This window comes from Aphelocoma coerulescens, chromosome 8 (genome assembly GCF_041296385.1).
Source record: "Aphelocoma coerulescens isolate FSJ_1873_10779 chromosome 8, UR_Acoe_1.0, whole genome shotgun sequence".
In the NCBI taxonomy this organism is placed as follows: Eukaryota; Metazoa; Chordata; class Aves; order Passeriformes; family Corvidae; genus Aphelocoma; species Aphelocoma coerulescens.
In genome coordinates, this window is record NC_091022.1 from 11,480,097 (window position 1) to 11,505,108 (window position 25,012).

The 25,012-nt window shown below is 38.3% G+C and overlaps 1 long non-coding RNA gene across 1 annotated transcript in view; it reads right to left on the minus strand.

The window, feature by feature from the left end:
• Positions 1-24,442, minus strand: part of LOC138113891 (uncharacterized) — a 46,538-nt gene extending 22,096 nt beyond the window's left edge. Inside the window, exons 1-2 of the long non-coding RNA XR_011152378.1 lie at positions 24,342-24,442; positions 16,112-16,184 (exon numbers count right to left, since the gene is read on the minus strand). This is a non-coding gene — a long non-coding RNA (uncharacterized lncRNA). The remainder of the gene's footprint in view (positions 1-16,111; positions 16,185-24,341) is intronic.
• Positions 24,443-25,012: the final 570 nt, after the last annotated feature.

A 25,012-nucleotide genomic window follows, 5' to 3' on the forward strand; every position in this document is an offset into this window, starting at 1 on the left:
CTGATTCCCAAAGAAGGTCAGCTAGTACCCTATGGCACCTACAGAAAGCTGGCAGTGCAAAACAGCCCCCATTCATCCCATCTTCCCTCTAAAACCTCTGAACTACAGGTAAGAACAAATTAATGGCTGATAAACATATTACCACACACCCCAAAACAAGCCAAGGATGTGCCACCTGCAGCAGCACAATGCCCATGGGAGAATGTTTGCCTGATAATCCAAAAAAAATCTGAGCAACAAAATATCTGAAGCTGAACTAATGGTACCATGACACAGTGTTAATTGAAAAAAAAAAAAATATATATATATGTATAAAACACAGAATTTTGTGTCAGAAACTACAAAAAAAGCGTTTACAACTTCCACAGATAGAAAAAGACAAGGGAGAATGCTGCATCCAACTGCCCTGTGCAGAAGTAGCTGGAACAAGTCTAGCAACACTTAACTGCATTTCTTCTGAATACAGACAATTAATGGTACAGTGGTCAAGTCTTATCTTCTTATGAAAGCGCTCTACTAAAATATCACAAAGCAATATCTGAAGGCTGTTACAGTTCCATATAAAAACATGTTCACACAAAGAACAGCTCCTTGTTACGTGCACAGACTGCTGTGCACGTGATCTTGTTTGTGTGTTATTTATTCAAATTGCAAATGTCCAGAGCTTTTTTGCAGCACTCAAGATGCACACCTGGGGTTTCTTTCTTTTGGTTTTGTTTTAGTCCTCTACCTCTATTATATATTAGAGAAGTAAGATGGTTTAGGGAACATGAGTCTTGCAGTCAGAAACTCTAGGGCCAACCATCCTATATGATGCCACAGAAGTCCCCAAAGACCCTATACTTTAGGTGCCATTCTATAGTATTCCCTACCTACACAAAGGACTGTAGATAAGCCTATGCATGATTGATAGAGCCCACATATTATGGGGTTGCCATATGAGTAAGAAAGAAAAATAACATATTCAGGGAGAGGATTACAACATGTTCCTCAGGAGTTTTTTCAGCAGCTGGGATAATGCAGAAGTAACACACAGAGTCAGCATTACTCAAAAAAAAAAAAAAAAAAGTCAAAATACAAACAAGAAAAAAACCTTACTGGCATACATCACAAGGCTTCATAATATTGGTATTTTGGCCTGTTCTTTTAATTCATCCAATAAAAGCCCCTTTCAGAATTAGGGAGATACGAGTCCCAGGTAAATAGATGTGGCAAGGAAACCACTGTTATTCCTGCTGCATTTGTATCTTATTCAGCTCCCCTGGCTGCTAACTGGTGGCACAAAACAGCAGTTCCATGGGAAGCTTGACCATAGTGGCAGTGACAAAGCCATGCAATATCCCATCTCTTTAATCACTTGAATATCCGACCCACTCCTTTTTGATTTCCACTCTGCAGGATGCCACCATTTCTGGGTTACAGTCCTGTTGGCAAGCACCACCAGATCCATAAACTAACTTCGCAGAGTAGTGAATTGCTGTTGCTCTTTCTAGGTTAACATTGGCAGAAACTAACAGAGTCTTCAAAAACATCATAAACTTTGTTTTAGAGCTGACACACAATTGCTACACAGTGCACTGCAGGAACACAGAGCTGTACAGGCAGATGCAGCGCTGGTCAGATAGATGGGGTTTGTCATCATCTAAACTCTTCCTCCAACAGAAGGGGGTGGGGAGAAGAGGAGGAAAGAAGAGTGTGAGGAGATGAAAGGGCAAAAAAAAAAGAACTACCAGAAACACCTTAGACTAGAGTATTTCTTGTACAGATCTGACCTGTGTTATGTACAGCAATGTAACCTTGGGGGGGGTGGGGGGGAAATCAGTAAATAACTTAGAGTAGTTTATAAGTGAACAACACTGTCATCTGGGATACTCAGCTTCATTCATCATTACGGTCTCCTGTCTCTCTTCCCAAGTCGATTGGGACTCAAACTGCAGTGGAGAACAGCTCATTCATCCACAGGGGAAAGCAGCATGGCTCCCATTGCTAAGGAGCTTCCTGTGATTCTCAACACACAAGTCTATTACCATTTTCTTGTGTTGGAGAAAATAGGAGGCATTTTATAAGCCCCTTCAACATTTGTTCATATTAGGAACATAGAAAGAGCAATACAGGCTGCTAACACACCTCCACCAGCTCAAGCACATGCTTTCGATTTGCAAGCTTAACTCTGAAACAAACCCTGGAGCCTGAGAGAACGGAATTACACACAAAATGAGGTGCAGTTCACCTATCACAGGTTACCAATGGAAAGGTGAAAAACAGCTGGTGAAGCCTTTGAATGGAATAACATCAGGTCCTCTTCCTCCAAAAATACCAGGCAATGTCAAGAAACGGCGAATGGAAAAGCACTTGGCAGAAGCAGAAAGAAGGAAAAATGTGCAGCCTTTAAGCAGTACCATTGACTTTAACTCAATATGGCAAACAAAAAAATAAACAACATATATCTTCAAAAAGAAAAAAACCTCAGTACAACACACATAACCTGTATTTCAGATTATTTCACTGGGATCATAAAAGTGACATGCAGCAGTAATAGCTGCTAAAAAGGTTGCTCTCCAAAGCAATCTGGCCTGGTCAAAATGCAAAGCATTTCTTTAGCACGTCCTACTCATAAAAATAATTATGAGAATAACTGAAGACAAACCACCATTGCAAATTCTTTCCGTTTTCATCCCTTGGAAGTTATTAATCAAAACCTTCAGTGAACAGCAGACGGCCAGCAAGGGATTGTGCGGATTCTGCTGCAGCCCTGGCTAACAGGAGCAGCAGCTCACAGACGCAGTGTGTGGGGCCTCAGGCAGCTGATTGAGACTTGTGTTATAAACTGCCACTCCCTGCCCTGGGGAAGAGAATATTTGGGTTTACACAATCAGACATTTGCTCAGTCACTGAAATTTCATGCATAGAGCCCACATGCGACACTCCAAATCATTAGCATGACTTTCTGTGTCTCCATTAGCACGGAGCAGGCAGCAAAGCACAGCTCCCATAATAGATTTTTTACGCTAACAAAGTACTTCTACGTTAACAAAACGCAGCCTCCATTTTAACAAGCTTCCCCCCATTCGTCCCCCCCACCGCGGCCGCGCACGGACAGCGCAGGTGGTGCTGCCACCTCTTGGCCACTCGGAGCGGTGCGGGAGCAAAACCATCGGCGCGGCTGTGCCTCGAGCCTTGAAATCCTGATCCCGAGCGCGACACCGTCAGGGACCGCTCCTGGCACCATGTCTTGGGACCTCAGTGGCTGTGGATAGCATGGAACAAAAAAAAATTTACAAAAGTCCTTTGTTTATACTGCTTCCCGAATTAGTCCTATTTGTGCAATTTAAATCTTTTGAGGAATTTTGAACAAAGGTGGTAAGTTCGAGAACGAGCAATTAGTAGTAAATTCAACTATTATGCCTTTTGTAAAAAAGAATAAGAATAATCACAGATGGGGTGGGAAGGGAAAGAAAAGAAAGGCCGATCAATTGCTAAAAGACTGTACTTTATAGTAAAATTGGGAGAGTTTCCAAAGAAATTACTGGTGAGTAATTTATATATATTTTACACTATGCATTTATATGTATTTTATACTGTGTTCACCACTTCTGATCTCCACTCTTCTGCATGTCTGTTCAAAAGGGCAAATCTAAGCTAAATTTCTAGTGCCAGTGTGCAGCGACTTTGAACTTACGAGAAAAGACTTTGCTCGATGCTAGTCAAAACACTCTTGAGCCAAGTAATCCATGTCAGAGCCCACTACATGATCTGGGGAATAACTTCTTTTTCAAGTGTTGATTTGCAGGCAACTTAGCATTCTGAAAAGGCAAGGTTTCTTTTCAGAAAGGATATAATGGGCTAATTGACAGCTTCCCTGTAATACAGTGTTCACAGGTCCATTCTCAAAAATTTGCATCTACCCATACTTTATTCAGTCTCAGGCTCTCTTCCAGGACCAAGCAAAACAGTGACAGACAGCTGTTTTCCACAAGTCTGTCTGGACTATACTGACACTTATTTCAAAATCACCCAGAAGGGTCCATGTAAGATGCAGCATTATGAGTGACCTAGATCTGTGAGACAGTGCATGTTACACCATTGTCTCTTGTGCTACCCCATTCCTCCTTTCTTACTACTTCCCAATCCTTCCCTCTACCTTTGGTTTAATATCACCTTTTAGATGTTACTTTTTACACCTTCATTTTTAAGCCAATTATTCAGGTCAATTATGGAGAATCTGGAGCTTCTGCTTAAATCTTTATGAATTTTGATGCAAAGCAATTAAAAGATACATGGTTAAGCAGCTTTTTAAACAAGTCAGAGGTTTTAAGAAACACGTCCCATGTCAAATAGGTGTAAAACTTCAAATTTCCTGTTTAAAGGTAAGAAAACCTGTTCTATTATTCCAATGTTCTCAGTCTCCATTTAATCCATTGAGGTAAAGGTTTCTAGAAATTTGTTACTTTAAACTCAGATTTTTGATGTCTTTGTAACAACAGTTCTCAGCACTGACAAATACTGATTCATAAAAAGCCATTTAGGATTAGTCTATTTGTAATTCCACATGGTTTGTCTCATGGAGTTAGCAATGTAATGACTAAAAAACTGTCTGGCATAGATAGACAAGGAGTGCAAATCCAAAAGTACTGCTGGCAAATCATGGGCAGCTAGACACCACTCTCTCTTGCCCATTTTCTGTGCAACTCTATCACCGTAATTTGGGCAAGGAATGATTAGGGTAGGATAAAGAAGACACATGGTGAAGTGAAACAGCAAATGAATAGCTACCGACAAAACCATGTGCTTCATCACTGTGCTGTTCACCACCTTACAGCCCACTTCCAACACAGCAGGTTTCTGCAGAATCACCAGAAAGCAGGAAAAACAGCATTATAACCTACATTTAAAAATATGCACATAAGTCTGAAAGGAAAAAAGAAGTACTCCTGCCACAAGAAACACTATTGATGCAAAATCTGGGGAGGCAGGAGAGCGTTTTCCTTTGGCTTAAGTGAATCCACAACATAGCCATGTCCTACTGCTGCTGACAACCCCAGCCAGGCACACATGGAAACAGAACCTCACTGTGCCAGGAGGAGTTCACTCTCTCCAGGAGCTTTTCACCACTGAAAAAGGAGCACATGGTACTTCCAGCAGGAAACTCCTCCTCAGTGTTTGCCGGTGACCAATACTCCATGCTCTCCACCCCTGCCCTGCTTTCTAGGACCATGCTGGCCATTGGCATTAAAATGATCCTGAAGCACTGAGACCTCAAAACAGCAACGGCAAAGATGCGGCTACAGGGGATACACCTTCCAGTCACAGAAACCAACAGTAATGGGGATCAGCCTCATTCAAAGAGAGAGAGAACACTTTCCACCAAAGATCTCAGCAAAAGAGCACCTCAACCATCTAAGGAGCCAGAGGATAATCCAATTATGTTGCCTTCACACCATCTGAAAGGGCAATACCACAAAGTCACAACACAGTAAAATGCATTTGTCCTTTAGTACAGTAGGTAGATTTTCCTGCAAGCTTTTCTCCATTTCAAACAACTTGAGGCACAGTTTGAGGATGGACAACATTCCTTTGTGATGGGTTTACATTATTTTACTAAACTTTGGAGTTATATCATGCTCCAAGGAAGATAAACCTCTGCTAAAAGCACATCACTGCAGCCCTCTTAGAGGCACTGGGTAAGACAGAAATTCTGTATGAATTTTCTACATGATTTTATGTTAATATTTTTGTTTATGAGTTAGCATTAAAAAAATCTTGTCTTTCCTAGAGAATACCCAAATTTGCTGAGAGTAGTTTCTTTGCAGAAATCCTGTGACTTCATTCAGGAAAGGTATTTTATTCCTATGGCTTCAAGTTTGCCATGGGAAAAAAAAAAAAAAAAAAAAAAAAAAAAAAAGAAAAACCCACTTCATTAACTTAAAAGTATTTAAAAAAAATAAAAATAAGAAACTTTCATTTGTATTAGACTAACAATTAAGCACTTAGAAGAATAGAAGAGACAAATGCGAATACCCAAACTAAAAGGCATTTTCAAAAAGAAAAGTATCAAAAAAATGAACAATGAGTTGAGCTAATGATGCTAACCCTAGATTGAGAAGTTTAAATTAATTTTTTTTCTATTTATATGCACAGAAATGAAGATAGACTATGTTCACTGTTTAATATATCTTCCATTTCTTACACTACATAGCTATAGTACAAAGTGGATTTTGGTGAAGGGATTTTCCCACTCCCTCTTTAAAAGTTTCTTCTTTTGGTTTGTTTTTTTCTTCTTCAGAAAAGATTGAAAGCAAGTTGCCTAAATTCTAGCATTCACAGTCACATCCTCATTGCCCCCCGGCAAGCTCTTCATTTGATTTGATTAATAACTGCAACTAAAAGTATTAATTTCTTTTCTAATCATACAAAGTTTACAATAAGCACAGAAGAGGCAATCTGATAATTTTCATTTACACTATTCCTTTAGACCTTAAGTATTTCAAAAAGAGAGGAGAAAATATGGCAAAACCTGCCTTCTTGTCTGCAGTATTTACATGCTTTACATAGTTTAAAAATATGTGGCTTATTAATGACTGATTTTTCAACCTCTTCAATAAGCTTTTTATTAACATGACAGTCCTTTACTTGCAAGTGTCAAGCAATTTCATACTGTGCATGTATCCTTTATGATGTTTAATATAAAAGATAGTACAGTATTTATATCCCTCACAATAAGAGAATGGATTGTTTTAAGGTTATACAGCCCTGTTGTGATAAAGAAAGAAGGAACCTTACAAAATGATAAATATTTTCATTAAAAAACTTTAAAACTAAAAGTTCAAAGATATGTTCTCCTCTCTTATATCTTGTCAAAACATGACTTAGGACCCAAAACTAATCTACTTTCAATTTTATTCCATATTTCAGTGCTGTCATAGTACTGAGCAGAGAGTATTGGAATACGATCATTTTTTATTTTGTTGATGTTACCGACAGCTTTATTTCACAAAGCAATCTTATACTATGTCTACCACTGGCAGGTCACAAAGGTCAAATAGTCTATCCTTACAGGTAGAGAGCTTATTAAATGGCACGTCTATTAAACCCAATGGACAACATAAAGAAACAGTTCAGCAAAATACTTCTAATATTGTTCAGTAAAGACACAGTCAAAAAGGTATTAAACAATTTCAACCCAGACCAATAAGAATTTTTTTATAAGCATCTTCAAAATAATGCTTCATACAAAGCATTTTGAACAGACAGTAGAAGAAAGACCTGCAGAGAGATGAACTTTGTCTCTGCAAACATTTACTTTGTATTATGCATTTATAACTACACACTCATAGCACATTTAATGCTAGGTGGCTTATCAAAGATTAGTTTATGCTTTCTAGGAGTGCTATTTAATTAAACATTCATTTTTTAATTATAATGAAATTTGTATGATACATACTTCAGCAATATTTGTACTTGTGTTTTACATACTATCCTGAATCATTGTGAGAAAATTCGGCAGAAGCAATTTTATTTAGCTATTTATTTTCAAATTATGTAATTAATCACATAATAGTTTGGGAAAAATCCAATTACATAAATCAGAAAAAGGCACTCAAACAAAATCTCCATTTAGTGTCTTAAAAAGTCCACATAATTCTTTTTACCTAAGAGGGTGTATGCTTTGCAAAACCAGAATATTTATAGACACATAATTTTGATTTTCTCTCTCTCTCTGGCATCCTTTCATTATTTCACTATTTGCCAGTTATCTATCATATGTTGGATCTTGGTATTTCAATATTTGTATTTGCATGACTGCATTTACAGAAGAATAACAAAATGAAGACATCTTTGGATTAGGAAACCTATATATCCAGATGTTCATCTTCAGACTTAACCCTTGCAGCTCAAAAAAAGCATTCCAGTTGCATTTCTAAATCACATACATTTATTTCTGCATAACTAAAATACTGACTACTGGTATGCAGAGGCTGTGGACTCACACACAGCTTATTAGATACAGTACTTGGTCTCCTGTTATCAGAAGATTCACCTACTCAGATAATTAATAAGATACAGAAACATAAAACACGAGTTGTTAAAGTTTACAATTACCTTCCCTCACAGCTCCATTCTAAATGCACTGTCCTTGCTTTAACACATAGTAAATCATCTACCTAAATGTATTTGCACCCAATCATTTTTTAAAGTCACAATCTTTGTAGTGTCAACTTGTCAAGGGTCAAAGGGAAGAACAGGCAAGATTCCCAAATCAATCTGCTTGTAGAAACTGTCTCATTTCATTTCAAATTACCTGCTGTGGCTGAAGCAGGCTATGGACAAACTGCCTTCCTCCATAAACCATGACAGCACAGGTCGAACTTATGTGATCATTCATAAGGGGCAAGTCATGCTGGGTCTGTCATTAACTACTTTTAAACTGCTCTGCAGGGTTAAGTGATCTTGCAGGGCAGCAGCAGATATAAATACTATTTGGACAGTTTAATGTCAGACAACAACTCCTCTGGGATTAAAACCGTGTAACCCAATAGTGGTGCTATCGATAGAAGGATTAAGGTACTTTGGGACTGTTTCTTGCACTCACAACTTTTCGTATGTTTTGCACTGAAATGATTTTATGTTAAGATATCAGATGGATAACATAAAACTCCTTAAGAGTCTCTCTAGAATATCAGCAGCAAGAGTCACCAGCACCATCTTCTGTGGAGGCATTCCCAGTTGGTTTAGCTTTGCCCATGTGTGACTGCCCAGTCCAGGAGAGGCTGCTGCTAATCTCAGAACATAAATACATTGCAGCACTAAAAATACACTGGGCTGCATGATTCACAGGCAAGGAAAACAGCCCTGAACCGAGTGTCCTCAAAGTCAGGCTGGGCAGGCACCATGAGAGTCTGTACTAAGCAAGGCACTTTGGGACTGGATCTATTAACTGAACCTGCTACATCGCTGACAGGAATAGAAAAAGACCACTGCATGGCTTAAGTAATTACTGCATAACATAATTTGTGCTTCAGTCAGTTTTCCTCTGGTCACCACTACACTGCTAATCATGGGAAAGATAGTATTTAATAACGAAAAACAGCCATCGTCTTTTTAAAGTCTGTGGACAAGAAAAGCCAGAGGAGATCTGTTAGACTAGTGAATTAAGCTGGTGTCAGTATCAAAAAAAAAAAAAAGTTCTTAAAGCAGGACCTAATTTTCCTGATTTCTTTCTTCATCATCACATCCCTATTTAATGATTACAGACACAGGTCACAGTATCCTTAATGCATTTGTCTTCAGTCATTAAGCAAATGGGGATTTTAAGAAGAACACGCAAGAAGAGACCAGTACTCCAATTTACTGAAGCAGATAAACTTGCTCATACTAAGATTCACTACTCACTAGTTTGATGCAAATGCAAAACCATACCTGAAGCAGCATGGGAACACAACAGGGCTGATTTAACGATATCTCATAAAACACAACTGCCAGTGGCACTAAGGAAAGAAATAAACCTTAATCTAACAAAATACCAAACTTCAGAGCCAGTGTAAATGCAAGAGCACATACACTTTTGAAAAAGAAAGTGCCAATACAACTTGTTCAGAATGGAGAGTCACTTTCTGAGGCACACAACATGACACCAAGCTTTTGGAGGCCAGCCTTCCAGGAGGAAAGGTGAGGTGCAATGGCTCTGTGACAGGTTGCCAGATCATCTCTGCATTTACACTTAACTAATTCAAAATCCTTTACAGCAAAAGGAAAGGATGAGAAAAAAGACCCTGAGACACTGATCTTTGTGTGTGTGAATCATAAAGATCTACAGCAATAACACGCTGTAATAACAGGCATGCGAGATAACATGTTTGCAGCTATTTTGTGAACCTCACATCTGATTATCCAAAAGGGAGAAAAAACACTGTTAAGGATGATTCTTGAATACTACTCTAAACAATGTTTAATGTTAAAAAAGAAAATTATGTCAACACTCATTAAGCACAAAGAATGTGTTTCAGTACTCCAACTAGGCTTCACACAAAATGCTTCTAGGCCACTTCTATTTTCTGCTCTAGAATCTTTGGAAAATCTCCCAAACATACATATATTATACCTCTTCTTCAGTGATGCTCATGACAACAGCCACCATTCTTCTGGCTGTAAAAGTGAAACAGTGCTTGGTTCAAATTATTTTAACCACAGGTTTACTTAGAGAATCATCTGCTCAGAAGCTGCAAGGATCCAATACCCTCTATTTCCAGTTTTGCTTTCCAGAACACTAGTAGAATACATAATGTGTGTTAAGTACTACAATCAGCAAAAAGAAAACAGCTCCCTAAATCAGTAATCAAACAAACTAGACAAACAGGTTACTCAATCACCACTTTTTCCATCTGTCCAAGATTAAACATCTAGTAATAAAACTTCATAGTAAATAATATGATTTAACTTACGGTCTTTTAAAATAAATCCTTTCAATGCTATTATTTACACCTTTTAAATTAACACTACAACAGTCTGTAAAGCTGAGTGAAACTTCCAAATTCCACCAGATTTTAAAAAACCCCAAACCTTCCTGTTGTAAGCAATGGCAGTTTTGACCCAAAGGATTCCAAGAGTTTTCATGCATGGCAATATATATTCAATATTAAGCACCTTTGCAGGATGCATTATTTTCAAATGATAATACATTTACTTTAAGCTACTGTAAATTAAATTCTACAGAAATAAGTAGGAATTATAAACTAATTAATACAAGAATAAAATTGTTCTCAACCTGTGGCACACAGCTTACATATATTACACAGCTATACCACCACTGTAAATTGTTTAGAAGGACAAAATAATGGATAGCTGGCCCAAATCTTCAAAGGAAGAAAAACCAAAAATGAAAGAAAAAGTACAGGAAAGTTCCTTGCTTGAAGATCATATTTCTCAGAGAAAGAAAACAAAAATAATTTTTGAACCATTTGTGAGTTACATCTGTAACTACTAGAAACAAGTTCAAATGCCATTATTAAAGATTTAAAAAAATAAACACAAAAACAAATCCTGTGTTACTTCCTACCTATCTGCAACAGCTCATTTGTTGGAAAATTAATGAGCAGCAACATCACATCTCCCTTGCTACAGTTTCCTAACCTCAGTAGCAGAGGGACATCGAGGACAATTTGGGCTTATCGGGGTATTTCACTCAGCAGAGCAGAAAGCACACGTAGATGCACCCTGCTAAATGAGCTTCCCCTTCTTAATTTTCCTTCACCTTTACATATAGTGGTACCAAGAAAATAATTTACAAGGTTCGTTGCACTTCTTCAAACATTCCAGTTCATTTTACAACTTCTTCATGATCCTGAGCACATTTCCTTCTCCCTTAACCTAGGGCAGAAGACAGTAACATTTAGAGCAGTTCAGCTTCTCCCCAGTCACCTGAGCAAAAATTTCGAATATTCTCAACAAGTAATTGAGGGTTGGAAGTAGATGATGTTTAAGGTCTCTTCCAACCCTAACCATTCTATAATTATTAATTTTAAAAAATCAAACATTATCTGTAAAATTCCTTTCAGTTAAGGAGGAAGAAAAACAGGGTTGAAATTACAACTAAGTAATCATTTCTACAAAATACATAATTAAATGGAATTATTTAAATACTAAAACATCTGAGTCACCACAAACTCAATTCTAAAGCAATACCTGGAAGCTATCATTTCTGCAATAAAATTCTCCCCTTGAACTGTAAGCCCTGGAGTGAAAGAATAACATCCAGAATCATCATGATATGGGAAATAACTCTGTTGTCGTTGGGATACAATGATCAGCTTAACCTACAAATAGCTCACAGTACTGTCTAGCTGATGGAAATGATTGAAGTGGTCAGATCAAAATGGAACAAACAAAACAAAACAAAAAAACCCTCTAAAAATCCTTGACTTGATAACAGTATGCTCTAAATTTGAGCAAAACTTGCAAAACTCAGTTTAAGACAATACCCTGAAACCATGGGCTATGACTCCACTGAATAATAAACTATTAAAGGAATTTTGACAACCCCTCCATGAATGCCATCAAGTCTGTAGCTCCTGAGGGCTCATTCCTCACCAAGCCTTTTCTCTGAGGTGGAATGATAACAGGACACAACAAGTTTCAAACCCATGCATATGCAGATGTCAGCAAGCTATGTACCTTGTTAGTGATTGGGAACAAGTACAGTCACTCCGATAACGCAGGATTCAATTACAATGAATATGTGAATCAAAAGCAGATGCTACAAGCGTGATTGAGAAATCATGTTTCTTGGCAGGAAAGTGCGGTATGAGGAATTGCTTAATGTGAATTTTAGGAATAAAAATTATTCCTTTAAAAGAATACTGAAAGATAACTTCATGGAAACTTTCAATTCCCTCCGGGTCAATCTCAGACAATATTCTATTTTACATACTGAAAAAAAACATACAACAAACCAGAAAAAGGAAAAAAAAAAAAAAAAAACCAACAAACATCTTAACCATAACTGATTTCCCATTTGATGGCCGGGAACACACATCTGTTGACTATTTTGTAAATCTGCCTTAAGACGTTCATTCAAATTGCAGAAGGCTAAATTTGATTACTTTCAAGGAATGAGCCAGGCTCTATGCTCGCTCAAAAAAATCCTTGGAAAGAAGACATAATGGAAATATGGTATTCAGAGCCCCCAAGTCAGCAAAGAGGAAGAGAAATAGGAATACTGAACTCTTCAGCTTGTCTTCATCCCTCAGCACTTCACTCCCAGTACAAGGGCCCTGCTAGAAATGCAGCTGGTTCGGTAGGGCCAGCACAATCCCGCAGCATTTACAGCATTCCCAGCGCCTTGCTGGCCGCCGATAGCTCGGCTGCGGGAGCGCGGCCCTCAGAGTGACCGGCCCTCAGAGTGACCGGCCCTCAGAGTGACCGGCCCTCAGAGTGACCGGCCCACAGAGTGACCGGCCCACAGAGTGACCGGCCCGCAGCGCGGAGGCGGCGGCAGGGGCCAGGCCGGGCCGGGGGCTCTGAGGGCGGCGGGGGCACCCCTGGGCTGAGCCCCTGCCTGCAGCCGGCCCTGCCTGCAGCCGGCCCTGCCTGCAGCCGGCCCTGCCTGCAGCCGGCCCTGCCTGCAGCCGGCCCTGCCTGCAGCCGGCCCTGCCTGCAGCCGGCCCTGCCTGCAGCCGGCCCTGCCTGCAGCCGGCCCTGCCTGCAGCCGGCCCTGCCTGCAGCCGGCCCTGCCTGCAGCCGGCCCTGCCTGCAGCCGGCCCTGCCTGGCAGGGACACGCAGGGAGAGAAAGGCTTCAAAGCCAGGGAAGGGCCCTGTACCCCGCGATGAGAGGGGCCTCACGCCGCGGCCCGCCACGGCCCCCTCGCCCGCGCTCAAGGGCGTTACTGGAGCCCTTCGGGTTGAACGCAGTGACACTGCGGCTTGAACAAGCTTTAGGAAATAAAATCTGTTGTCACAATAGGAAAAGCAAGTAAACACTACAAAACCGACAAACAGCCCATTTTCCTCTGCTTAGGATTTTCCAAGGCCCTTGTTTATATTTGCATACTAAAGCTTTTCCTATTTAACACACTGATGATGTTAACCCAACGCAGACTCCTGTGGAGGCCTTGCCATTTCTGTTTCACGGGCTGGGCAAAACAGTGAGTCAGAGATATGAATCACGCAATTATTTTTAATAAAACTGACCTTAACTTTACAAAAGGAGGAGGACACACATAAAAAATTAATTTTGAGGCAACCAAAAGAAGATTCTTCTACAGAACATCTCCACGGAGTATGTTCCTCTACAACACAGCAGAGATTAGCCATTCCAAGGAGACAGATCCTAAAAATATTAGTCTATGTAAATTAATGTAAATTAAAGCTACAGGCAGCAATGCAAAAGAAAATTTCAAATACTGATGCAGTTAGGGGCAAGAAGTTAACCAGCATACATTTTTTTAGAGAATCACTTAAACGTGAGAATTTTTTTCCCATCTGTGTTTAGAGCCATGAAGAAGTCATCTAACTTGGTTTTTTGTCTATTAAAAAAAATTTGAACTTTCTCTAAAGAGGAAAGCAGTTGGGCTGCTTTCATGACACATCTATCAAACATCTATTTCAGTCATTCAATGATGTTGCAGAAATACCACAGAGAAAATATTTCTCCCAGACAACAATTTATTTTCAGCTCACTGCTGATTTTTGCTTTTAGCTTCTACAACACAGCTGACTTGGCTTTAAAGCCAGAGCTACCCTTCTCCCCAGTGCTTCCTTCTACCATGCACTGCAAAGTCATCTCCCACAGTGAGAAAGGTAAAGGGTATAAAATCCCTACAACACAGTGAAAGAGAAACAACAGTGGCAGCATCCTGCAAGCGAGCATTTTCTTCACATGGGAGGTGCACTATTTTGAGAAAAAAGTTACATGCACAGAAGTGTTAAATAAGAATTTAAATACAGAGCTTCTAGTTGGTTGAAGCCAACAACAGAAGAGGTAGTTTCTCTGCAAAGACTGTCACAGTCCTGTACATAAGCCTATAATAGTGGAAAAGAAGAAATTGTCCTTCTTTGTGTGTTAAAGGTCACAGTTATAGTTGGACCAGAAGAGAAACAAAGACAAAAAGAATTAACAGACAATGATTCAGGGAAGAAAAAGGTACCTGGAGGGAAGCAGAAATCAAGAAGGCAAGAAACTAAGCAGAAAAAGGCTGAGGAAATCCATATTCCACATTTGAAAACCAACAAATTTCGTACTACTGCAATTAATCTGATGGGGAAAAAGAAGGGTAGCGTTTAAGACAAACATGAAAACAATTTTTAAGGGGTTCTTCTAGATGTGAAAGATGACAAATAATAACCTAACTAATCATGCTCTTATTCACATTAATAATTAATGCTAATGTCCAGTTAATAAATGCTCCATGTTTTTATTGTTCTAAGTAAAAAACCATACAGTTTACTAAATATTTAGGCTCTGATTTGCCCCTTGCAAATCTCAGTCTTCTCTACAAGGAGATCAAAGCCTTGGGAGCCATAGTAAGAAAAATGTCAAACTAAATATTTTGACTGCAGCCAAGTACTTAATGAGCTAAGTATTCTCCTCTCCCAGTTTGAGATGATGTTGCTTCTGTGTTACATTGAATGCAGTCCACACTAGTTTCAACTGTAGGTACTTACTTCAAAGACTTCTTTTTCCCCTTCCTTTTCAGAACAATGGTGAAAGGAAATATCAATTTTTAAAGAAAAATCTTTATGATGAAAGGCCTGTAACTTTGGATATGTAAATTAACACTAAATATACTTTGTATATTCAGAAACACTGTGAAATATCAGTTATTCCTTTATTACATTTTCCCTGCACAGAAGAAATTGTCAAAGATAGTTTTCGTGCAACTGACCTGCAGCTACCTGAGAACTGTAAACTCATCCTGCAGTGCAACCCATTCTCACTTGTATTTCACTGTTTAATTGAAAGAACCGTAAAAAGACCTGATACTTCTAAAAGCACTTCCAGCTAACATGGAAATCTGTCCTGTGTTTTATCTACATGTATTCAGATTAGAATCAAGGAATATAAAAATAAAAATATAAAATCATCTTAAATTAAGTGCAAACCAGCACTGCTGTCCCACCATAAAGAAAACATTTTCAGGTTAGAAGGAAATGGGAGACACTAGCTCAGCCAGAACTTCACCAATTAGTATGCAGAGTATGTGAATATACATTTATCTTCAATTGCAGCTAATACCCTATGCTGTCACATGAAGCTTTATATGTTCAGCATACTGTGCCCAACAATTACCTAATCGTTTTTTCATGTTTCATACAACTGCAGACGCTGTGTAAATCTTTCCATTTCAAGGAGGGAAAAGAAAGACTAGAAATATGAAGCAGCTAGGCAAGTGTCATTAAATATGTTTCCAAAGGGAAAAAAAAGCGTTGAGTTTCCTCACTCAGTAAAATCTAATTTTGTGTGTACCTGAAGCTGAAGATGAGTAGAAAGGGAAGCAAGGTCTTGAGTGACTTTTCTATGGCTACTTTGCATCCTTAAAGACGTTTATTACACAAAACATACACCACACTTGCTTTTACTTTTCAGCTTCTATTTAGAATTCAATATTCAATACTTACAATTTATGGTTCCTTATACTCCACCATGTAGCTACTTGCTATATCCATAAACGCTTGACTCCTTTGGGCAGTCCTGTAAAGCCAGTAAGGAATTTCTTTTTTAAGCAAATTCTTTTAATGCAGCTGAATCTTTCATGAGTAGCTTTGCTAGCCCACCCTATAATGCACTGACATAAAAGAGCATAGTAATAGTTGATTGACAGGCAACTTGAAGGAAGTGAGAATGAGAAAATATATATACAATACCAATTGTGGAGTAAATAACAGTTTTTCCCTTGGTATCCTCAGCCAGAAAATGCTGCTGGACTGTCATTACCCATCCTTATTATTGCTGACATTATTGTTCACATTACTAAATAACAACTTTACATTTATTACACATACTACTAAAATATCTATCGTAAGAAGCACAAATTGAAGTACCTAAGTTTATTTCCCAGGAAAACTCATTTTCCATCTATTCTTTTCAGTTTCAAACAATTTACTTTTAAATGCTGAGGACTAAATGAGTCTGTGTTTTATTTTTAGCACTTACACAGTACTTCCAATAGGTAAGATCTTGGTATATTGTGATTATTGAGTGTTTCATTTCAGATGCCTTTGTGTCAGACATTTTTTCCATTTCCTTTAAAAAGGAAGAAGTGTGATGGTATTTGATAAACAGTCACTGAAGTTGCTGCTTGAATTAAACCAAATAAAATTCATTTAAAGGTAAATGCCATCTATCTTTTACAGTCTATTTTTTTGAGATGAGGAAACAATAAAAATAGGAAAAGGCTTTTCCAAACAATAGCTCATCTCTTTGAGAGATGTAAGACTACTCTTGCAAAAGGCAGGAACAGCATGAAGCAGAGACCTTGTCCCATGCTCTTTCTACGCTGGCAAATACAGCTGGACAATTCTGTGTTAGAAAAACAATTGGAGAATCACCAGGTAGCACCAAGGCAAGAGCATCCTTCTTTTTACTCCCACATAAACACTCAATTTTAGAAATGTCTTATGCAGCCACTAAAAACAAGCAGTCAAAAGAATAGCAGAATAATTGCATATACTTTCTCCCTGTTCCTGCAAATGTTCTTCCTCTTTGCAACTTAGATAGCCTTTCAGATATTCAAGGCCTCTCTGTATTTGTGGAAAAATTTAACACCACAAGCTGGGACAATCAAGGGGCAGAAGTGGCTCTTCTGTAATGCCACTTCTGGGACTGCCACTGCCCAAGGGGTTTGGGAACATCATGGCACAGTACTGGCAACTCAGACTAAAAGCAGCAACACATCTCAAAGGTGGCACATTGAAAGCAGAAATGGCCATAGCCTTAGCTCATGTTAAGTGTAGCTGACTGTAGTTAACTCCATTATATTCCAACTGGCAATAAAGCTACTGAAGCTTAACCAGCATTGTTAGTTAACAAAATTCCAGAGATTTATCTGCTAAGACTACAAAAATAGTTCAGTGGCTTTGTTTCTCATAAGTTAATTGCCAGACTGCCCTCAAACAGCAAAATTAAGATAAAACTAGAGCCTTGTTTCCATTAAGCAACATTAAACACTCCTACTTCCTCCCCTTTTAGCCAAATGCCTCATGCTAATAGATCTCATTGCTAAAAACAAGGGCAGAGCAGCTGGCCAAAATAATAACTTGAGAAACATACACCCTTCTTGGAGGTCCTTTACACAAGCGTACACATAGCTGTGATCCCAGCCACCCACTCCAGTTTCTATAAATAAGAAAGAAGAATACGTCTATTAATACCTTGTATAATGCATACTTCGTTCAATCAATACTTTTATCAATGGACAATCCCACAAGGTGCAGAAATTTCAAAATTTCTACATGGCACAACTGTTTTACTTGCAAACTCTTCCTTACACTAAGTACCAAATCTACTTTGCTCAGAATAGTTAAGACCTTGGGTCAAGGAGACAGTGGCATTAGCACTCAACAGAAAATGTGCTTCTCTACACTAAAATAGCCACTTAAGCAAGAATGTGGAAATGATTTATCTTGCAATGTTTGAAGTTGGATCTTCACCTCAGCTATGTCATGACTGCACAATCAGTCAGAGGAAGACTGTTACACTTTCATACAAAGAAAAGGATATTCAACTCTTCACTATGAGTATCTTACAAGTAATATTACCTTTCAGAAAATAAGAAAAAGCATAAATATTAGCTACTGGAAGCATTCACATTTATAACATTGGACTCAGAGACCTTCAGTGTTCTAGTCCTCACATATAAATCTGTGTTTAGTAGTAGAAAGGTAATGCAATTTCACTGAAAGTTGTTTGTTTTAAATAAAGCTGTATTTGTAGATATATATTGCAGTGCTATATTAGTATAAGATGATAAAAAAAATCAAACCGAAAACTTCAAAAAGCTTATTGATATAGTATTGTAAACAAAATCTGATTTTGAGGCAAGAATACAGCCAGGTAAGTTTGATTTGGGATGCAGTGATACTGTTTATGCATTTGTTATACTTTAAGAGCTAAACAATGTACAGGCACTTTTAGAAGTCAAAAACTATAGAATGCTTATGCATTCAACTAATTTCCAGCATCAGAACCCACAGAACAACAACAGTCTTCTAGAGATAAAAGTCCAACCAGATTATAAAATTGTGCAGCTGAGAGATTGATTTATTTTTAATCAATGCATTTTTCAGAGACCTGATTACCTTCAGAAATCCCCCTTTTTCAAGAAATCAATTAAACTGCTAAGTAGTTGTCCTAACTATGCACATAAATGCTTCTGCTGGAATTCAGAAAGCTGCTGATACGTGGAGAATCCAGCACCACAATACATTTTGACTCTATAACTTTTACCAATGTAGTGTCTAAATAAAACTCAATGATTGAAGAATTAGGAAGCTCCTGTTTCTCACACTTAGAAACATTCTCTGAGCAAGAAGACCGGATTAATTCAAAGAAGCAATTGAGGAATTAATGAATTTTAGCCAAAAGTCAGTTAATTTTCTTCTTCTCTTGACCTGTCAAAGCTGTGCATGTCCTCAGAAACAATGAAATTCAGATGGTCTTTGATCGTCCAATAAGTCAAGGTTTCAGTCATTAATCAGAAAAGCAGCAGCACAGTAATTAAGCCAGCAGAATCCTCGCCATATTCCAAACTGTACACACAGAAGGCTGGGTACCATCATTCTGCACTTGAATGGCAGCATTTCTGAGAACTCACACTATTCTTAAATAATATAAATATGGAAAGAGAGGTCTATACATTATAAATGAGGACGACACAGGATTTCTTCTTGTCAGAAGTGAAAAATCTGTGCATACATCAAGCAGCAAACTCAACTTTCAAAAGGTCAACTGCAAAAGCAGCTCTCTGCTGTTTCTTCCCTTTTATATGAATTTAGCAAAGACAGTGTAATCAGTTAGAAATAGCAGGCATTATAACTGAAATAATTCTTTCATAGCATACTGTACACAATTACATGTGTTTATATCACTTACAGTGATGTCACATATAAATTAAATTATTCATGTTTATGTTTTGAAGGGAGTATCTAAACCCATAAATAGTGCTTTTAAAGTGAGTACATCAGAGAAAGCACTAACAGCATGACACGCAGGGAGATGAATACACGGGCCAGAGGCAACGCCGTTCTGAAGGCACAGGAAAATATGCCAGCAGACTTGACCTCCTGACCTGAAGTTCTAGATAGAGTATAACAAAAGAACAGGAACAATCAGCAATTAAACTAATGGAAAAACATGTTGATGATCAATTTAAATCAAGTTTGTCACAGAAAAACACCAGCTCTGTCCTATTCAGTGCCCCCTACACACTTGCACAAGGGTAAGTATTTTTGTGAGCTGAAAAAAATTGGATGAAATGCATTATCTACATGAAAAATAAGCTGCCCTTTTGTGTGTGTGTGTTTTTTGGGGTTTTATTTTTGGGTTTTGGGTTTTTTTGCTGGAGAGAGCAAGCAGCCAAGGACTGCAGAAGGCAGGCTGACTTCTTTCAGTAATAATGCCACCTTAGAGCATCCAAAATGCAGCCCAAAAACACAAGACCACTAACTGTGCAAAAGCCTAAATCCCTCACACTGTTACTCCTTTCATCACAAAAAAGGTGGAATCAAAAATACCATTTGCTACCAAGTTTACTTACAACACCCTTACACTCTGCACTAGTCAGTAAGACAGTGCTTATGACAGACTGGAAAGTGTACATTCGCTTGTATGTGATGTACTGCTTTAGCTTATGACAAACTTTTAAAATAAAACCATAACATCTTTCTTGTGGTCAATCTGCAATATGTGAAGGTGATTCCCATTTAGCTCAAAATAGAGAACTCCTCAACTTATGCTAAGTTAATTTGGTTCAACTCAGAATAACTGTGAAAGTTTTATTTAAATGGTTTAAAAAGTACATTTTAAGTGCAATTGATGTCACCTTTATTCAGTGAGAAAAGACTGTACAAGCATTTAATTCATTATCTGGGCAGTTACAATTACACTTCCCAAAACTATTGCTCAGTATTCCCTGCAGTTGGAGAGTGGTTCTTTTAAGCAACACTACCAATTTAACATGTAAACCAAAACTAATTTCTGACTGCAGGAACTACTGGAAGAAGAAGGTATCTTTCCTAAATATACTCAATAAAGCTCCAATTATTTTTTTAAATTATGGAAGATTTGGTATTAATTTACACAGAGATGTTTAGAAAAATTAAATGTTTACTACAATGAAATACCTTTCTAAAATTCTCCACTGCAAATTTTAAAAAAGGGGTTTGGAAGGGCAACAGAATGAGTAAGTCACATCCTTCTGGAGCTTTCATATATGTAACGATACAACTTGTTTATACTGCAGTTCATTCAATTAAATAGCCTTCAAAAGGAGTAGATGTCTGATGGATTATTGCATTACAACTGGGTAATTTGCAGTACTAGCTCCTCTCTAGGAATATGGAACCTGCAGCCACAGATAAACTACCTATTGTATCTGGTAACATTACTTGCCCAAGGCAATGCAATTCCTGGTGCTTCAGTGGGAGCTGTAAAAAGTTCTGTCCATCTCCATTGCCTTTAATATTATTTCAACTGATCTACTCTAATTAACAGTCTATAGATTGCCTTCTAAAACTTTACTCCAAAACCTTTCAAGATCTTGTTGTCAGTAGCTTGTGATTGCAAAGCTGATCACATTTTCATTAACCACATTTGACACTGTCAGATGCTTTCTGTGCACACATGTGCATGAAAATAAATATATACATTAGTTATTCAGAAAAGCCTCGCTCAATTGCTAGAAGAATGCTAACAAAAAACATATTGTCTTAATTATCAATAAATAAATAAATTTTTAGATTTTTTTTTTAAATGCAATCTCTGGTACTCCCAAAGATGACTGAGTTTCAATAGGAATGTATCCATTGTGTCACAGGGGTACACTGCTATGTATTTTCAAGAAAATCTACCTAAATTCATCCACATGATATAAATTTCTGAAAAACTGTAGTCGGCCCTATTCTTCCAGCATGCTAGAAAACGTGCCTCCTGCCTGCCAAGAGGGGTAAAACCAAACTATTCATGTAAAGGCCAGTTACAACAGCTCTTTATCCCAACAGCAGCAAGACATTCACATGGCAAGTAAATATCAATCCTCTGCATCTCATGCAAAGAAATAAAATCTAGGCACAGACAAAGGGAAATAACACATAAGGACAAGGAGTCTGGAGAACCTGGAACAGGAGGGAAGAACAGAACATGTAGCAGGATGCAGAAACTGGTCAGGCAAGGAATGCAGGAGCAGAAATAAGATTAGGACTGAAGGAGGGTACACATAGGATGATGGAAATAGCAAAGCAGGAGCTAAGAGAGGGGCAAAGATTTGTAGAACAGGGAGATCTGAATGAGACAACTGGTATTTGCTTATTGAGTTAAGTGCACGAAGAGAAGCAGGACTGGAACAAGGTAGAAGGTACAAGGGTCAAGGCCAAGATAATGAGAGTCCATCCTCTTGAGTTACTGCTTCCTAGTCCACCCAGAAGAGCAGTATTACCAAACACACCCTTACTGAGATATCAGCATCTGCCCATGAAAACAACTCAAAAGGTGTATTCTCCCCTGGTCCTGTTCCATGGAGGGTGAAACCAGTTACTATCATCAGCCACTCTCTAGCTCCAATGTCAGTGGAGCCTCTCATCCAAGGGCTTCATCCACTTACTGAACCAGAGGATCATCACCAACAGAAAGTCCACCTTGGGGCATTTTGGCTGTTTACTCACTGCCATCTTAGAAAAACAAAACACAAAAAGGAAAAATATATACAGAAAAACTGTAGAAGAAAATCAAGATTACGTGAAGCCGTAAATCTGTCCTGAGGCTAGTTAAGTATTTTCTGAAAATCCTCCTAAGTTCAGTAATGACAGACTGACACACATGAATAAAGGGCTATCTTCCCACATTATTAGAGCAAGAAGTTTCATAAAAATCAATAATCATAGCATTCAGCAATAATATGGCTTTCCATGTCAAAAAGGATAATATCCTCTAACACTTTAGAGGAACACTAGTCCAGTTCCTACCCTTTAAAAAATATAACATCTTTCTATTGCAGCATCCCAGAGAATCAGGGATTTTCACAGAAGTTTTTACTGCATTTACATTATGCATATTTGACAAATACACCCAAGTATACACTGAGTATGCACAAAGAGGGTTTTAAAACCATGAAAACACGTATCTGTAAGCATAAACCAACGAAGACTTACTGTTTATAGAAGCCAGAAAAGTTGAGGATGGAAATATTGAGTTAGTCCAAACAACACCCTCTGATAAAACCCAAGGTCTGTGATGAAATCAAGTCTAACAAACAAAAGAAGTGTAGAGCAGAGAAAAGAAAGGCCTACTGCAAGCATGTCAGAAAAATTCTGACCTCTGTTAAAAGCCATTACTTAAAACTAGATCTACAGCAGATGTGTGAAAATTATGAAACTTCTCATTAGAACTGACAACTATCAGCACATGGAAGCTCAGGATTCACTGCAGCACCATTTAGCATTGCTGCCCTGATCCCGAGGAACAGCCAGACTAGACCCACCCAGGACGACCCAAATTACATCGCCATAATATCCAGCTTTGATTAAGCTTCAAAAAACATCTGGAATATAAAACTTATGTTCCTGCTGTCATCCATTCACTACATATATTTTAATCCCCATCCTTTTTAATAATTTTATGCTTTCTGTTTAAAAAGGAGGGGGAAAAAAAGCTGTCTCACCCTGTCAAGACAATCTTTTGCAACAACCAAGCCCGTGACCAGAACAACAGCTGACAGCAATGCCTGAAAGAGCCTAATGCTGTTACAACTTATCAACAGACTGATAAGATAATGCTCTGTGCCTGCCTTTCTCCAGAAGAAAGATTTCAAGTCAAAGTCTGAACCAAAACCAGAAGCTGCATTCTCCCTGCTTTGCTCTGCATGAGCTCTGAACAAGAGCAGCTTCAATTCAGGCCATTTCAGCTAACTTTGGGGAGAAGAGGGAAAAAGCAAATACCATCTCCAAATCAGGTAAATTAGTGTCAGTCAGATGTTTCCTTTTTGTAACCTTCTACAGCTAACAAGAAATGAAAGGAGGAAAGTTATTAAAACAAAGTAACAAATGAACAAAAAATATTATATATTATATATTATATATTTATTATATATTATATAAACAGCAAAAATTTTATTTCACAATGCTTTCACCGTCTTTTCTTCTTAATCTTTAACAAAAGTCATGGGAAGACTTGTCATGGAAAAGGCTTGCAAGTTAATGCAGACTCAAGTGTCCAAGCTAGACATCTGAAACATTGAACCTCTTACCAGGAGTCCCAGCAACATCCTGAATTCCCAAGCCCATTTGTTCCATTAAACAATGCACTTTCAGACACACCATTGTACTACTTCCTAGAGACATACTGTCCCTTCAGCATGGAACCTGTGGTTCCTATTTGGCACAGACCACCAATCAAACAAAACTATAGAGAATCACATAATTATTGATGTTGGAAAGGACCTCATGAGATCATTTTGCCCAAATCTCCTGCTCAAGCCAGGTGAGGTAGAGCAGGCTGTCCTGAATCATGTGCAGTTGGGCTTCAAATATCTCCTCAGGTGGACATTCTATGACTTTTCTGGCAACTTACTCCTCTGTTTGACAACCCTCCCAGTAAAAGTGTTTTCTTGTGGAAGCCCATGTGTTTTGTATCCATTACCTCTTGTCCTGCCAGGGGGTACAACTGCCAAGAGTCTGGCTCCCTCATCTTCATTCTTTCTCCTTAGGTATTGGTAGGCAATGATGAGATCCTGCTGAGCCTGGTTTTCTCCAGGCTAAACACTCCCAGCTCTCTCAGCCCCCTCCTATTACCAAAGAGAATCCAGGTGCTTAATCATCCCTGTGGATGAACTCCTTTCTTGCCACAACAGCACATTGCTGTTCTGGTATCAAATTGGTCACATTCCAGCTTATTATGTAAGCTTTAGGAGTAAGTATTCTCATTTACAGAAAACAACAAGTTAAATATTTCTAACCGACTATTAACATAGTGTCCCACATTCCTTTTTATTTTCATGTCATATTTAAAGTCACTTCTCACTGTCCACTAGATCCATTTATATGGTATCAGTGTATTTTTTTCCTGAAATAGGTTTTAAAAACTTATGGTATTATATGTTAACTGCTGTTCCACTCTTTTAGTTTACACAACTCTGAAATTACATGTGCATACTCTAAACTTTTATTTACTTTCTTGTTTTTCTTTTGATGAAGCATATTCTCAGAGAGGGACATTCCCAATATACCTGTTCCAGGTACTCACCCACGCTGTGGCCTTATGGGAATATCATTCATCATCGAGTAAACAAGCTTGTCTTCAAAAAAACATGT